This window comes from Manis javanica, chromosome 15, assembly GCF_040802235.1.
Source record: "Manis javanica isolate MJ-LG chromosome 15, MJ_LKY, whole genome shotgun sequence".
Classification (NCBI taxonomy): domain Eukaryota; kingdom Metazoa; phylum Chordata; class Mammalia; order Pholidota; family Manidae; genus Manis; species Manis javanica.
Genome location: NC_133170.1, coordinates 27,009,657 through 27,027,692, shown reverse-complemented (window position 1 = coordinate 27,027,692; position 18,036 = coordinate 27,009,657).

Genomic DNA, 18,036 nt, shown 5'->3' with positions numbered 1-18,036 from the left:
TGGCTTCCTGCAGGTGCAAATGGACAGTCCTTCATTCAGCTGAACTGTGACTGAGGTTTCTGCCCCAGAGCTCTCAGTCTCCTACATGGGACTTTCAGTCCAGATTCCAGTGTTCATTGACCATAATGACAGCAGACACATCTTATTTGGGCACCCATCCTCCTGGGCACCCATCCTCCAGCTTCTGAGTGCTTTGCTGCTTCAGAAGACTGTCCTTGAGCAACTAGAGATGCTCAGGTGGTCTAGAATTTTACCACCCTTTCCAGATCCCTGCCCCTAGGGTGGCTGGCAGCTCCGAGTTGTAATTTACACTCTAGTAATTTCTGCAGGATCAGACTAAAGCTGGCACCTCATTTGCTTGGCTTTCTCTCTTCTTTCCTGCTTTCCCCTCTTCCTTCTCATCTCCTGGGAACACTTCCTTAAGGCACTAGCATAAAGGTCCTCCTCCCAGAGTCTGCTTTTGCAGAACCTGACCTAAGAGAGAAATCGTCTGGCTGAATGCTGAGGATACAGTGGTTTTGAGATGCTACCTGTCTGGCAGGGCATAAATTATAGCAAAGTTATATTACAGAGAAATTACGGCAATTATAGCAAAGTCTAGTGTACACTGGGATGGAAGCACACCCAGAGGGTGAGAACCCCTAGAGCTCAGAGCCTACCTCGATGTAGCCCCAAGTACTGGATAAGAAGGCCCCAGAGTCAGAAAGGCCTGTGCTTGAATTCTGACTTTCCTTTTATAAGCTGGGTGGTCTTAGGCAAATTTGGCTTCTCTTATGTTCAGTCTCTTCATCTGCAAAGTGGATATAATACCCAGCTCCCTGGGTTATTATGAGGATGACCTCATTTATAGGATAATAAATGTAAGATCCTTGGGCTAGCATCAAGCCCACAATGAATGCTCACTAATAAAAGCTAGTTTTAATGAGCTTTGTATGCCTTCAATATGATTTGATGTATCAGTATGCAATAGTCCCCCCTTATCTGTGGTCACCCTTTCCAGGGTGTCGGTGAGCCATGGTCAACCGAGGCTCAGAAGCAAATGATCCTCCTCCAGACATATGGTCAGGTCACTAGTCGTAGCCTAATGCAATGTCACAGTGCCTCTGTCATTCATCTCACTTCATCTCATCATATAGTCATTTTCTCATCTCACATCATCTCAAGATGAAGGGTGAGTACAGTATAGTAAGATATTTTCAGAGAGAGACCACACACTCACATAACTTTTATGACAGTATATTAGTATGATTCTTCTATTATTATTGATAATTTTTTACTGTGCCTAACTTATATAAATTAAATTTTAGTATAAGCATGCATGTGTAGGAAAAAACATAGTCTATATAAGGTTCAGTACCATCTGTAGTTGCAGTCACCCACTCGGGGTCTTAGAACATATCCTGTGCAGATAAGGGGGAACAATTAAAAGGTGTTATAGGTGTTCCTACAGGCCTCTCACATACAAGTTTGCAAGTGTCATTCCACCTGTCCTCAAACCTGTGCAGGTAGCAGGGCTGCCCGCAGGAAGGGGGCTTCTTACTCTTCTGTTTATTCCTTGCCTCCAAAGTTCTGGAGCATGCACCCATTTACTGTGGGTTATCCTCCAAGCACTACTCTTTCACATGCTGGTCCTAATTGAGTTTTCTTTGGCTGAAATTTTCTCTGTGAAAGAAAAACATTCCAGAGCTCCCCCATATCTTTGCTGCCCCAGGCTCCTGAGAAAGCTAAATCCGGTCTTGGCTCACCAAAAGGGAATAAATCCCAGCCTGCCCCCAAAGAAGTTGCTGTCATATTTACATCTCCTTTTGGAAGTAATTTTATTTAATCTCATTAAAGTTAGATTGCTCCATTTCCTTGGCCAAAGTTGGTTCCAAATTGGCTTTGCTACTTGCCTCCTGTCCATAGATTCCTCTCTTTTTTTGGTGGTTACTTGCAAGGAAAGTATCTGGTCTTTTCCAGCGAAGGTCCAGTGGAATGCCACAGGGTGGCACTGACACCTTCTGCTAGAAGAGCACGGTGAGCGAGCTCTCACCTGCCGGTCCCCATTGGAGCTGTTTCCCTGTAGCACCGAGGACTCAGGGAATGACAGAGGTGGCCTCGGCTACTGCTTCTCAACCGATGGTGCCAGGAACATCTAGATGACTATTTTTGGACTCATTTCTGCTGTCTCCTTCTAGTTTCCTTCCTCCCCACTGACTATGTCCCTCCTCCTAGGCCATTAGTAGAGCATCAGTGTGGTTCACCCACTAGCTGGGAGGGTACTGATTGGCCAGCCTTCCATGCTAGATCTCAGCACAGTCCAGTTACTCCTCAGTGCCGAGCATCATGCAAGGCAAAATACGGGATATAAGGAGAGGGCCATGTGGTCTCTGTCAACTCATGACAATATGACATTTGTGCTGTAGGGATGTAAGAAAAAGAAGAAAATGAGTTGGGGGAGTAGATGGACTGACTTCTGGTTGGCCTTGAAAGAAGTGAAGTGAAGGAAAGGCATTCTAGTCCTGGGACATGGCCCACAGGCAGGAGGGAGACATCCTGCCACTGTCCCTCCCTGGGAGAGAAATGATACCTGTTATTGGGTGAGTATGATGGGGTCAGAGTGCAAAGGGCTTTGAGTGCCAAGGGCAGAACTGAATCTGATCGTGACTTGGAAGTCCATTTGGAAAGAAACCCAGGGTTTTATTAATCAAGAAGACTTTTATTTATGGGTCCCTTTTTCCTGAATTCTTGCACCCCATTGCTAGTGGAATGGAAAAGCTAGTGGAGCCTAAGGACTAGATAGTAAGACAGACTCCCACACGGGGGAGGTGCTAGAACTTTGCTTCCTAACCGCTGGAGATTCTTGAGCAGGGAGTAACCCAGTAAAGTGTTTAAACTGGCAAGGACATTTAGAATGGGAGAGATCTCATTATTTCTGAATGGCATGCTCTGAAATGTCCCAACAGGTCTTGTCATGCCTGAAATCCTCCATGGTTATTCAGAACAAGTACCTGTCTGAGACCCTCTGCTACATATTGTCACACGAGTCTTCCTGCCTTTACGAGGCATAAGCATCAACAAGGGAGGGTTTGTACCATTGTCATCCTTTTTTTCTTCCTCATACCCTGCTTCAGAGCCTGGCCCAGAGAGCTGACACCACCGTTTTTCAATAGACAGTCACCACCATAGAGAAGTCCTTTTTCCTGTCTACTTTTAATTAACTCCATCCTTAGTAGAGATTTATTAAAAGCCCACAATGTATAGGCAGCCTCCCTTTGTCCTGTGCTCTTCAGGCCACAGGAAAGCGGCTCACTGCTCAGGGTAGAGAATGTCCCCATTGTCACTGATGGCCTCAGAGTCCAGCCCTGCCCATGAGGAAGGCAGGAGAAAGGACTGCCCAGGTGCGGACTGGAAGGGTTTGAAAGTGTTTATTAATGGAGGACAGAAAAGTGCCCTTTGGAAGAGAACCTACATGTGCTGAGACTGCCGAAATGGAAAGTGCCTGTTAATAGCACAAGTGACACCTCAAAGATCACTCATGGACGGGCCGAACCCTGCGCAGTCTTGAAGAATGCAGGCTGCATGTAATGGTGCGCGGGAGAACTAAGTCATGGCCCTGGGGACCCACCTCTCCTGGCTGCTTGCTTATGTGATACGGCAAAGAATATGCACCCCAATTTTTCATCCATGCCAAAACACTGGCAGAGAACATGGGCTCTGGAGAAAAAGTAACCTGTGTATTTGCATCCACTTACTTTCACTTTCCATTGATGAGACCAGGGATGTCGATTGTATGATCTTCTCATGTATGAGAGCTCTTCGTAAATGAAAGAGTTCTGCAAATCTCAAAGAGCTCAAAAACAGGAAATGGGGTAAAACTGCTATGAAAATACTCACCTGCCTCAGATCACAAAGAAATTGATTTCAGACGCATAAGTCGAGATATGGACGTGGTGGTGAATGGAGTTCCCTAGGCTTCCTTTTTTTGACATCTCTTGGTTTTCTTTTTTAGACCCCCTGGTCCTGGGGAGGGGAAAGGGGCTTTTGAGCTTTGCGGAGAGAAAAATCCTTGGGGCTAAGGAAAACTATGAGAATTGTGGTTTAGACTGTTCATTGCCTTTCTTTTTTGAATCTTTCTGCTGGTTCCTATAGACATCCTGTCTATTCACCTGACAGAAGGGCCCTGTTCCCCTAGGGTACAGTCATCTTACAAAGGGCTGAAGAGTATCTTGAGTGTGTGTGCTCCCAGGGAGGTCAAAGTCTGAACCTGAAGGTCAAATCTTAAGGAGAAATTCCAGCCAAGAGCTAAAGGAAATGCTGAGGAGGTGTGGGAGCCTTGCTATCCCCTGAGGACACCTTGTCGGTGACCTCCAGTGTCCCTGTGGAGGCCATTGACTTCCATGGACATTCTGAAGACAGTAACAATAAGCACAGTGACAATTGCTACAGGCCACCAGGTGAGGCCCTTGAACATGTTGTCATTCATAGTTCAAAATGAGAAAGTCAAAGAGGCTCAAGAAAATTTCTCAAGACTACTTGGAGCTGAATGAGTGGCAAAGCTGTGTTTCAAATCAGACCCCATCCAATCCCCTCATTTTGACCCCCGCAACTTCCCTAGCCCTACCCTCTGCCAGAACCTTCCCAGGGCTTCACCCATCACCCCCAAGCTGTGCACTGGGGCACCTGCTGCCACCCCGCCCAGGGCTCCTCTCTCTCAAGGCTGAAAACTGTGAGCAGAGACAGTGTCGGGTCCCAGGGGACACTTAGCAGGAAGCTTCTTGGGAGGAAGTTAAACACAGGCTTCTCAGTTGCCCAGAGGAAAGATCTGGGACAGCCTCTCCTTGCTGCCTCCCATCCTTTTCCAGGCGTTCCTCCAGAAATCTCTGACAACTGGGATTTCTGGGTTCCTAAAGAGACGGGTGCTAAGGACCAACTCTAGACAAGAAGCTTTGTGGATGTCAAGGGCAGGGGGTCAGGTTCAAGGCCGCCCTGCAAGTGGGTAAGGAGGATGCCTCACGAGTGGCTTTATAAGCAATTGACTAAAGGAAGTAAGGCAGAAATGAGCAAACACATTCACTATGTACTCATTACTGGTCACAGGTGGTGGTAATACAATGTGCTTATTATGCTCTTTATCTGTTTTTATCTGACAAGCATGGTAGAAAGTTAGACCTATCATTCCCATTTCTCAAAGCAGGAAATGGAAGTCTGAGACTTGAGGTGATCTGTCTAGCGTCAGCCAGCAAGTTAACAGCAGAGCCCTTCCAGAACCTGAGTGTGGGTAAAATTGCAATATTTCCAGAATCTTTTGCACGGCCTTAGTGCATCTCCATATTAATAGGTGTTTCCAAGGGGTGGAGAAAGTAGGCCATCTCCTTATCAGTAGGTGATTACAAGGGGGAGCGAGGGTGTGTCTGGACTGGAGCAGTTGGGTGGGGTCCCTTTTTGCAGCCAGATCACCAGAGGCCAGTGAGCAGAAGTGGACAACTGCTTCTAAGAAATCAACAGATTTCTCCCACTTTATTTCTTCCTTTGATTGATTTTGGTTTCAAAGGTATTCTGCCCCAGGCTGGGGAAATCTATTTCCCCTGGAGTTACACAGAGTCCCCCTCTCCCACTCCTGTGCTCTCTTCACTCTCTCATGGCCTTCCAGAGATCTCCATGGGCACTGCTTGCCTAAAGGATCACCAGCTCTAGAGAGATGTGTGTGGAGATGAGCACTTTAGATTTGTTCCTACCGTGGTATAAGTGGTCCTACCCCCAAGATGGTAGCTGAGTATGAATGACTTGATCATACGCATTCCAGCGGGTAGTTCTGGCAGGGGCAGGAGGGAGCATGGAGCCTCTGGGGTCAATAAGTAAGGTTTTACCAAGGCAGAACGTGTTGAGAAAAGGGGTTGGGGTCACCCCAAGCCAGCTTTGGGATCATTCTATCCAGAACTTCTGGGTCCTGACTTCATTGGCAGGTTGGGGGAGGGGGGAATATTTCTCCTGCTTGTTCAGGGTTCTGCTTGCACGTGGATGGTGTCATTTCTGTGGGGATGTTGTCTGTGTGCTTTTTCCAGGGGTCAGATGCTCCTTACAGGCAGGGCAGTGCAGTGATGAACTCCCCAAACCGGTGGACCTGCAGGGCTGGCTCTCTCCCTAATCTCTGGCCCTCACCATTTCCCAGGGCCCTGCCCAATTGTCATGCATGGATTAGGCTGGGCAACAGGACCTCCCCGTACACCCTGGGGAAGTCTCAGTGGCTCTGGGCAACTCGGTTGCTTAGGGGTTAGATCTTCCCCGAGGCCCCCCAGGGACAATGTCTACTGGACCACACAGAGGGCTTATGCACAGTCGTCCTTCCCTCCCCATTCAGGATGCAACTAAGCCCAAGAGGAGGGAGTCGGCTCTTCGGTCAAGGATGATATTGACATCCTCGGGCAGATTAAGAATTTAAGAGCCCAGGAGTTAGGGGCAGGCAGCAGCATGCCTCTCGGGAGAGTGGCCTTTCCTAGGCTGGGCACATGCTTTGTTGCAACTCTTAACCATTTCTTAAAAAAAGAAAAACAACCCCCAACACTTTCCAGCCAGGTGAGGGTCATATTCCTCCTCTTTGAGGGTCTGGCTAGAGCTGGGGATTATTTCATTGTACTGATATGGGCTCCCGTCCAGATCAGAGTCAAATGAGAGGAAGGGAGAGTCATTTCAGTGAGGCAGGCTTTCCAGCCCCAAAGGTTTGGAGAGACGCAGAAGCCCTGGTGGTCCTACAGGTCTTTGGAGGATGGAGGCCTCCCTGTCCTGTCACTGGGACAGCTATCCTGGCTGTGCCATGCCTCTTCATGACATCAGAATGGGGAAGGCTGTGGACTTGAGCCTGACTCCCCCTCTGATGTCCTGGGTGGCCTTGGCAGCCTTTTCACTGAGCCTCACTTTCCTCCTCAACTTTGAAGCAGGGCATTGTGGGTGACTCTCTCTTGGGCTGTTTAGAGAAGTCACTGGGTTCTGGAAAACGTGTCCATTCCGGGAGGCTGAGGACACAGCTGGCTGCTCCATGACCAGCTGGGTACCTTTGACTGGCCCTCCCCTGGAAACCTACCCTGCAGGGCCTGTTGTCCTCATTGAGTCTCCACATCCCCTTAAAAAGCTTGCCTGCTTCCTTTGCGGAAGTCAACTTGTTCCCATTCCCGCTGCATCATCATAACACACCTGGAATGTCACATGGCTTCATTCCTGTCAAGCTAGTCTGCAAGTCACTCCCCAAGCCCTATATGTTAGCAGCCGGTGGTGTTGCTCCTGCTCAGTGACAGCTCGTGTTCTGCAGACATGAGTGCAAACGTCCAGCAGGGCCTCACCAGGGGCCTGGCCACCCCGACCTGCCATGTTCCCACTTGGGCCCTGTCCACCCCACCCCAGGCTTTTAGGTCCATCCTCTGCCTGCAGTGCCTGTCCTTACCCACCCCACAGATGGTGCCCCACTTCAAATATAATCCCCACCCCACAACTTCCTTCTGAGCTTCTGACGGGATGTCACGGCTCCCTTGTCTGGCTCACTTTGTGCCCACTGTTTGCATGAACTTGCACTGCAGTCTTGGTGAAATATGCTTTTTACTCACCATCCTATGAGCTCAGTGAGGGTCACATCCAGTCATGGGCATTTAGTGCGATGCCCAGCCTACAGTGACCCAGGTACTGTTGGTGGGAAGAACAAATACCTGGGAGGAGGTGGGGGCAGATCTGAGAGTTATGGGGCCTGCAGTTTAATGTGTTATCTTCAAGGAAAAGAAATTAAGAGTAGAGGGTTAGCTACAGGGCCCTAAAGTGAGCCCACACAAGTGAAGGGCCCTGAAGTGGGGGCGTCCTTAGCGGCAGGGCCACCTGCCCTCTGAGGGCCGGGGGCGGGTCCCAGGCGGAGGGTGCTTTCCAAAGCCAGGCCCTCCCAGCCAGCCCCCCTACCGTGCAGAAGGAGCCTCCAGACGGGGTCCTCAGAGATGGATAATGGGGAGGGAGGGAGAATGGAGCAAAGAAGCCCAAGATGCAAGAGAACAGCACAGGCAGGACTCTCCGTGCAGAAGCCCTTGCCCTTTTGGGCACAGGGGCCTAGCTCTGTGCCCCCAGAGTGCTTTGACTAAGTGTCTTTATCAAAGCCCCTAAATTTCACCCTCCACTTGGCAAGCCACCTCATCCCAACCCTGTTCAGCAGCCCCCTCCCCGGTGTCCCCTCCTCCTTCCCTCACTGCCTCCAAAATCAATTTTCAGCAAGAGCAGCAGGTTCCTCGCCATCTGGGGCTGCTGGCAGCCTCAGCAGGCTCTAAGCAGCTCAGTCTGTTTCCCTAAAACCAGCCCCTGAATTTCTCTGCCATCCCCAGCCTGGTCTTGCCCCACTTCCCTCCTGCAAGGAGGAGGGCAGAGGACTGGTTCCAGACCACGTGCTTGGCCCCTGAGGGATCCCCCCTTCCTGAAGTTGGCCCCAGGGTGGGGTTTCGGGTCTGAGTTGGGCTGTGCCTGGCAGCCAGACAGCACTCGAGGGCCATTTCCCCACCTGCGGGAAGGACAGATGCATTAATCGGTAGGAAGGGCGTGGAGTGGAGGAAGCCGGAGATGCGCCCCTCGCAGAGGTGTCGCCCCTCCTCCCGTCGGCCCTGGTGGGGGTCCGCGGGTCCATCTTGGTGGAGGCACCAGGGCCATTTGCTGTCTGCTGGGGGCTGAGGAAGAAAAGACGGAAACCTCCGACCTCTCCTAATTTCTGTGGAAGGGCTCTGCAGTCGAGAGCCCAGAAAGGAGGATGCAGGGCAGGCACAGTGTGGGGGTATCTCTGGTGTCGGTCTGCTCTGGAGATGAGGACCCACCCAGGGCACTTCCTGAACTGGAGGCTCCAATGCATACTTCACCTTTACCCCCAACACCCGCTCCGATATGCTTTTAACTTTCACCTCCTTTCCCAAGTATTTCTTAGACTTTTAGTCAGAAGAGAGCATTTTAAGGGGACTTCTACACACATGAAGTTCCCACTAGAAACCTCTCTTCCTCTGCTGCCTCACACTGTTCTCCAGTTTTCAGCATTTCTCTCGCCCTTAGTTAACCAGCCAGCTGCTACCTCTTTCCTTCAGGCCAGAAGTTTATACAGAAACCCCCCCCAGTGATCCTAGGAAAACAAAGGTAAAGGAATAGTAAGTATGTGGTATTGCTTCCAAAACTTTCTGCAGATGACTGGAAGAGCCAAGACCTGCCCTCAGGTCTCCTGATTGATGGACTGAGGCCCCCACTCTGGGGCAGCCAAGAACACACTCCCAAGAGCAGCTGGATGGAGCAGCAGGGTTGTGAGTGAGCACTCAGACGGGAGGCAGGAGGCAGGGGCCCAGCCCGGCTCTGCCACTGCCCCCGGAACTTCGGGTAATTCGCAGCCTCCCCTGTACCATAAAGGACTAGCTTTGACATCAGACTGACTCCTAGCACAGTGACTGCCATGTAACAGGTGCTCAACAGACATGAGCTTCTGAAGTTAATTTTCATGTGGTTACAGAAAAGCAATGGGATGTATTTTGAATTGTGAAGTATTTTACAGATCATAATGAGGACCTCTGCAAAGTACACTAGATGAAGCATAGCCCCCAAATAATACAATGCTGAGGCTGCTGGGGGTGGGCAAAACTGCTATTGCCCCTCCACTAGCCCTGTGCCATCTGCTTTCCACCTTGTGTATGTGAATCTCTGTCATAGATGCTTGCTGAGAAACCTCCCTGCATGGCCCCAGACACCAGGATTTTCATAACCCAGTGTGAGATGGGGATTCCCTTTGCTGGTAATTGTCATTGACAAGAGGCAGACGGATAGCTGAGTGACCCCTGGATGCCCCCTTAGCTTGCCAGGACAATCCTAAAATTGCCATAGTGCAAGGTGGGCTGGTCTGAGGATTCCAATACCAGTTACAGCCACATTTCCAGGGTAACTGAAAGAACATTCATCGAGTTCAGTCCAGGGAGGTTTAATGGTCTTTTTGAAAAAGTCCTTCAGGGGAGGCAATGCTCCCTTGAGGAAAGAGAAGTGAGAGGCATGGCAGGGATGGGCCGCACGGCCCAGTCACAGGTTCAGGCTCCCTGAGGACGGGCGGGCCGACTACCCGCACCTCCTCCATGAAGGCCACAGTGCTTCTCTGCCTTGTAACTTAACTTCCAAGGGAATCTAAGTTCCATTTCAATTTCTTTCCACAGATAATTGCCACATTTGTTCCTCTAGCACATACTTTTCAAGAAGCTTTTCCAATGTTTGTTGTCTTCTGATTTTCCTCAAAATTTGTGGTTTGTGTTGTTGCACTGCTGGCCTAACTGTAATGCTGTTTAGTCTGAGGTCTTGGGCACCCGGGAAGGAAGAGCGGGTGAGAATGGAGGGCTATCTCCAGAGGGGAAAGTGAAAAACACAGAAGATCAAAGCACAGCATTACTTGGGCCCTAACATGGGATATTTCAGTGGCCAGAGCTTTATTTAGGTTCAGATGATAACCATCCCTTATAATCAGGTAGTGCTGTATGTTTTCAGAACACTTTGACCTACAGAATAATATTTGTCATTCACAAAAGTTTCTCTGTGCAACTGACAAGGGAGATACAATTATCTATATCTAATAGATGAGGGAGCTGAGAAAGACAGAGGTTGTGTGATTAGCCCCAGGTCAGCTGGCCAGGATTGGAGCAAGGGCTAGGCTGGAGGCACTGTCTTTCAGCTGTTGCACCTTCTTGATTTTTGCCATGTGACCTTGTCCCCATACTGCTGTTTATCACACACACACACTTAACTGATTCACTTTAGGAAACTCTTCTAGGCCAGGAATTGTCTTTGTAATTCTTTTGCTCTATTTGGATCATGTTTATCTCTACCCACAGCATAGGATAAAAAGGATAATAGCTAGCCAACATTTTTGAGTGCCTCCAAATTGTAACTAATATTTACAGTCATCTATGGCACAGACTCAGGGAAGCTCTCTCAAGTTAAAACAACCAGTCCAAGGTCATACAGTGGGTGTGCGGAAGAGCAGGTGTCTATGGTCAGCTTTCTATGATTACAAATGCCATACAACATGGCCTCTGAAACCTGACTGGCCCAGGATTTCAATAGCCCCTATTTTCATTTGGGGGTTTGCAAGCCTCAGCCTCATAAGGCTGCTGGATCCTCTCCATCCTATTCGGTTCCCTAGCCCTGGTCCCCGACTGGACTATGGGCCTGGAACCCTCCTTCATTCAGATGCCATCTAGCCTGTCCTAAAGACCAGATGGTTTTGGTAAAGAGAACATAAAGTCACATCAGCTTAGCTCTTTGCCTTAGCAGGCAGGTTACTAGGATGGGAGGGGTCCCCATCACTGCCAACTTCACTTAGGATTGCATGTGGCCAGCCCAATGCCAGCCCAAGGATGCCCTAAGTAGAAAGTCTTATGGAATGGCTTCTGACAATCAAGGTGGAGTGGGAAGAGTATCAATACCAGGTTACCATCAGTACTCATGTGCCATGACGGCTTTGCCTCAGGCCATAGCCTCTAGACTACACTATGGAAGTCTTCAGCAACTTGGGACATGATTAATGACATCTCCCCAGGGCAAGTGGGGGACAAAAAGCAAAGTTTTCTTCAGCAACCCTTAGGTAAAAATGCCTAATTCCCCTTCAGAAGAAGCTCTGCTAAGCAATAAATAGGTCTACTTAAGTAAGGAAAGAAGAGAAAGCTAACCCAAGAGATTATTTTCTGTGAACAAGGCTGCAACACCCATAAAAAATGCTACTGAAGACAGCAATCTTTATCTCATCTTCCACTCACCATATGCCCCCACCCCCACCAAAACAAAGAAAAGCCATCCTGCCCAAGGGAGCTATAGGAACTCTGCAGTCTCTGTGGGAATTTAGAACATGATCCATTAAGAAGGACTGGAACCTAAACCTACTATACAGATTGTCCTTCCGGGCCTCTAGCAATGACACCAGACTTCAGTTCAGAAGTTAAGAAATTTCAGTCTTAGAGAGTGTCTACTACTCTCAGATTCCCTTCAGTTGCCTTAAGTATTTTATATATTAACTTTATCGCCATGGATTGTTTGTAAGTTTCTTAATTGTCAGATAAGTTTTCAAATTTCTGTTGTGTCTCCCATTTCATTAGCAAAATGCAGGGCATGCGCACGGAGGCAGCTCTCAGGTAGGTTTCTGAGCTTCAGAAGTGGAATGATGGCAGGGGCAGGTATGGCCTTGGGGAAGTGCCCTGCATGCCCTCACTTCTGTAGGTCTTTGTTACCTCCCTGTAAGATGGAAACTCTCTTGAAATTCCCTTTGGCTCCAGGCAGTTAGCTTCTCTACAGAAAAGACAATGTGGCATCAGAAAAAAAGGCTAGACTTGGAGTCCAATGAGTCTTTTGAACTCTGTAGCATTACTTATTAATAAGTCTCTCTGCACCTCTGTTTCTTTAACTGTAAAGAGGGAATGATAATACATCAGGCATAAGAGCATTGTTGTGAAACATTATTCAGGCACCAAATACGAAAACAACTGTAAATCAGAGTTAAACGCATAGGGCAGAAGCCGTTGATAGTGGGATCAAAGAATTGAATGGCATCTATATGCAGAGGATCCCACCAAGTTAAAGAGCTGCAAAGAATAAACAAAAAAGGTGTTGAGTTCAGATGGCACGGCGTGGGAACAGGCAAGAGGAGGGCAACATCTTCCATGTGAACAATGCAAGCTTTAGGCTCCTTGGCTGTTAATTACATGAAGAGACCCAGAGACTGGTAAACCCATCTGCTGCATCGTGGATGATTCCATATGGCTGAAATCTGATTCTAGATCTTGGAGAGTGGGTTAAGTAAATGCAGTCAGGCAGGAGCACTGTGAATAAAACAATAGGAAGGCACATTTGTACTCTTCTTTGCCATTTTCAAAGCACTTGTACATACATTACCCCCACTTAGTCCTTCTACCCGGGTGAAGTAGGTATTAGTTTCTTATTCTTCGAATGAAGAAACTGAGACACAGGGAGGTTAGGTAATTTGCTCTGAGTCACACAGTTAATAAACACCTGCCCCCAAACTAAGGTTTTCTGATCTCAGATTCATTGCTTCTTCTAAGTTTGAGGAAAATATCATGTTGGATATCTAACTGGATTTACCAGGGGTAAAAATCAAGGTCCTGGCTTATTGGCAAAGAAAGACATTGGTCTTCCTTTTGCACTAAATGTCAGTTTTATCCCCTACACACAAAACCTCTGAAAGTGTTTAAATATTATGCTCATAATCCAAGTAGACTGCAGAGCTGATTGTAAAGATGCCTAGAATCAGCCCATGAATTTAAAATCATAGAAGCACTATGAGTCTAGGGTTGCACAACAGGACTGGCTGGACAAGGATATACTTACAGTTTGACCAGAACCTTGGAGCTTTAGAAGAATCCTGGCACCAATGTGCAAATGCAGCATCTATCCCTTGGCATGGGCACTGGCCTGCAGCTGGTCCCCATCTAGTATCTAAGATGTGTAAACAGGACATTGTCTACTGATGTAACAATATGTCTCTCTAGTTCAGATGTGTTTGCACTGCCTATGCTAGTGGAAGGCCCTCTGTGTTCTGGGAAACATACGGAGAAGTAACTGGTGCTCTGCTGAATGTCAAATGAAAGTCATGAAGACAAGCCAGACCTCAGGACTTCACCATCTCATATGCCTCAGCACACACCCATACCCATCCTGGGCTAATTCTGGGGAGAGTTGTTTGCAGTTTGTCCCTTTGAGTAAGAGTGATGGCCTAAAATAGTCCAGTGTTATGAGATTCTTGTGAACCCATTTCTTCTTAGATACAGGAGATCCATTTGAGTTCATGATGAATTTAGGCAATGAGGACAGACCACTCTAGAAACCTCAACCGTGTTTTGTAGTTGACTATGTTCAGAGGACTTACCTACTACATAGCACATCCCTGCCTTGTTCCTTTGAATTTTTCTTCCCCAACTGATGAGTTCTATCCCCAGTTTATAGCGTAATCTCTGAAAAATCACTTAAACTCTCTGGTCTTGATCCCAAACTTTCTTGATTCTAAAATATCTAGAAAATGACAATCATCCTTATTTCTTCACTGAGCTTCTAAGGACTCATAAAATATTGAGCAATTACTTTGAATTGGCTGTTCCAATTTGTGAAAAAGATCAGTGAGGTGTATAATCAAAGAAAATGTCTCATCCAGAAACAATTAAAGAAACAATAAGTCAACAAAGCATATGTACTTGTAACATCTTCCGTTTGGGACTAGACATAGTGTGAGACACAGAAGACTTATAAGACATGGTTTTTGTCCAAAGGAATTTATAATCAAGCTAGAAAGACAATTATTCAAGTGTCATCTACAAAGTATTGGGACTAACTGTATTTCATTTTTTTAAATCAAAAGCTAGTACATCTAAATGAAATGTTTTCTTGAAATAATTGTCTTACAAAGTAATTGACTTGTCTCAGTGGCATTTCTACAGCTCCAAACATTTCTGGCATTGTCTTTAGTCTGCTGATGAACAAGTTTGAGAGAGCTGGCACCTACCTCTCAGCCCTGAGTCTTCCCCTGCAAAGCACATGGTGTGGGGGTTAGATTGCTGAGCCCAGGCAATCGGCTTCTGGTTTCTGAAAGAAACACCTGATGGCTTGGAGGTATCGGGTGATCTAGGAGGGAAAATACAAAATGGAAGGGATTGGTTTCAGGAGACAATGGGAGCAGAGGATCAAAGGGTCTGGGAGGCACTGGCAAGCCTGAGAGCAGGTGAAACTCAGCAGCATACACTGGTGTCATTTGCTAGTGGAGATTCCCGATTAGTAGAAGGAATCAGAAAATAGTTGGTGAATGGAGAACGTTCTCTCCCTAGGAGGCCTGGGGACCTGGAAGCCCTGTCATTTGCAGTTCCAGAGCGGGGTGTGTGGGGCCAGAGCTTTTTGCAGATGGACAAATTCCTGGCTAAGATCTAAAAAATGAGAGGGTTATTATTTACTTTTCTGATGACTTGAATCCCTCTTCCCTCCCTCTTATTTTTCCAAGAGAGGCTGCTCTTTAAAGATTTGTCTGGTCACATTTCAAAAAAGTCCAGTTGACTCTTGATTCCCACTTTGGGTAATGGCCTGGTTAAATGTTAGGCTGACTAACCCCTGCCCTGAATTCGGTTCAGCGGCACCTACATGTATTGAAAAAGTGCTCTACAGAGGCCTAGACATGAAGCAGGGAAAACATCACCAGGAACGGTGTAGGAACCCCACTCTGGAAGATCTCCTTCTCTAATAGTGGGGATAAAACGAACACCGCTGAGATAACTGTAACACAGCAGAATGTGTCAAATACGAGTGGAGGCTCAAAGACGTCTGGCATTTTAACCTGGGAGAGGCCATAGATAAGTGGGAGAAACAAGGGGCAGGGGAGCTCCAAAGGGGGTGAGAGTTTGAAGGATTTGCAGAACTTCCCCAGAGAGGGCCCCAGTGGCCCTTCCCAAGGTGGAAGGAGGTGTGGGTCACAGCTCAGGAAGTCTGGAAGCTTGGGAAGAGTGACAGAGACGGACGCACTTGGAAGAACGGGATGGGTGCAGATTTTGGCTTTGAATGCCAGGTTCACTTTTTGCCACAAGGCAGTGGGGCATCATGGGAAGCTTCTCAGCACAGGAGTGACATGACCAGCACTGGGTTTGGGGAGTATACTATAGTAACGGCAAATGGGATGGACGGAACTGAAGAGGCAGAAGGGTGTCATCACAGTGTGCTGGAGAGAGGGGGTCTGAGTCGGTGGCCACTTACTCAGGAAGGAGATGGTGGTGATACAGGGGTAGGGCAGGGAATCCTCCTCTGTGTATCTTCTTCAGGGCAATCCCTGGGCTTCACTGACTCCTGACACCATGCTTTGTAGGACCAAATAGAATGTCCTCTGGAGCTGTCTTCTGTTTCTGACCTTCTGTCTCAGTGACTGAACTGGTAAACACCAGCAAAGGTTTGACTCCAGGAAGGCTGAAAGTGTGGGGTGCCCTTGGATCAAATTCATCTGCTTTCTCCATGTGGGTATATTGCCAGCCTGAAATCCTGGGGGTCTTGTTTTCTAAAATACCTAATGTGCCCTTTTCTCAAGAGCATAGGACTAGATGTCAGGAACAGGAGATTCAAATTTGGAGATTAGAGCTTCAGGGAGAGTTATGGAAAAACAGAAAAGGATTTCTAGAAGAAAAAAATTCATTGATTACAAGTAATGGCTAGGCCCTTGAAAAACTGGGTTCTGGACCATTCAGAAGGATGGAAGCCGAAGACCCATAATAACAAAGCTATCTGAGTGTGACAACCAGTTTTCTCTGTTAGATAATTTCCCAGTGGTAGACACATACTACAAAACTATTCCACATAGGGAAGTGTGGTGTGTGTGTGTGTGTGTGTGTGTGTGTGTGTGTGTGTGTGTGTGTGCGCACGCGCGTGCACGCACGTACACACGCTTTAAATTATTCCTCAAGTTTGATTCTCCTTAGTTCCCTGTTTCTGATCGTACAAGATTCCGGGGAGCCTGTTGGAGTCGGTCCCAGGAAAGGCTCCCTTCCTTGCTGTTGCCGAGGGATTTAAACTGTTACATCTCCTAGACACAGGGGCCTTCTCATCCCCAGGGACTTATTTACCACAACCTTCCTCTTACCTGCAGGTCAAGGGTTGTTCTGCAACATGAATCATTAGATGAAGAAAAAGATTTATTTAATGCAGTGACTTGTTTCCTTTGTGTTAAATGAAGGGCTCTGTGCCTAGTGCCTGGGCTGTAAGAGGCTTACATTATTTAGGAAAATCAATGCTAATTGCCACATTGGACAACCCCTGACATCAATGGCTCAGCATTATTGAAACCATCTATTTCTTGCTTATGTCACAGCCTGATAACTGGTGGGTCAAGTAGCTTCTCTATGTTGTAGCTGTACCTGGTACATGTAGCATCTAAGGCCGCCATGGAAGAAAGAGCTGGGGATTCTGTAGGATTTTTTAAGGGCAGGCCTCAAATGACTTGTATCACTGTCCACATTTCATTAGCCAGAAGTCAGTCGTTAGAGGGGTCAACCTCATACCAGGGAGGCTGGGACGTGTCAAGGAGTGCAAGGATTTGGGGTGCTACAGAGATTTTACTCGAGGATTTTTTTGTGGTCAGATGACCCCCAGGTGATCCATAGGTCCCCCTCACTAGCACCATCTCTGTGTAGGCTTTGGATTTCCAGCATTCATTTTCCACTGTGCTCAGTTAGGAGAATGAATGTGAACATCTTGTTAAAATCCTGGATGGAAAATATTTGCCAGTCCTGGGCGTGAGATGATGCTTTGAATTCTCCCTGTGGGGTCTGTGCTCTTAACTCTGGCAGTGGGGGGAGGGGCAGCAGAGGGAGACAGAAACAACGGGGGGGTGAAGAATGCAGGGGCAGCTGGGGCATTGCTTCATGGTGTCCCCAGATTCCAATGCTGCAGCCCTGGCTTCCAGAACACCCGTGTGACCTCACTGGATTCCAGGCTCTATATTTGTTCACCATCAGTGCCTATTACTGTAAAGAACTGAAAGGAATATAATAGGGTGAGAATTATCATTGCCTCCCCTTTTGCCTTTCATAAAATCTTTTTATATCAGAGGGGTCTGGCCCCAGCCGCTCCTAGCTCTTTAATTAGTTCTGGGAGCTGTGAAGATTGAGATTTAGCTAATGACACTGGGATAAAACCCATCTCTTGAAGCAGTGTAGGCTGCAAGAAATCTTCAGGGCCCCCATGGAGGCTCTGAAGCATGTGGGTATCAGGCACAGCGCACAGCTGGACATCGGTAGACATCACCTAGTGGAAGAGTCAGAGAGGCTTGTGAGAACGCTGTCTTTGGAAACCAGGGTCTAGGGTTGCTAGTGACTTGCAAGTCTGCTCTTTTCTGTCCATTTCCTTCACACCCAACCATACGATCCCCTCCCTCTCTAAGATTTAGACCCCTAATCTTGGCTACAATGCTAGAGCAACCTCCCTGGTCCTGCACTGATCTTCTCATGGATGGAATGCACACCCCCCTTGTCTTGCTGAATGTCTATTCATCCCCAA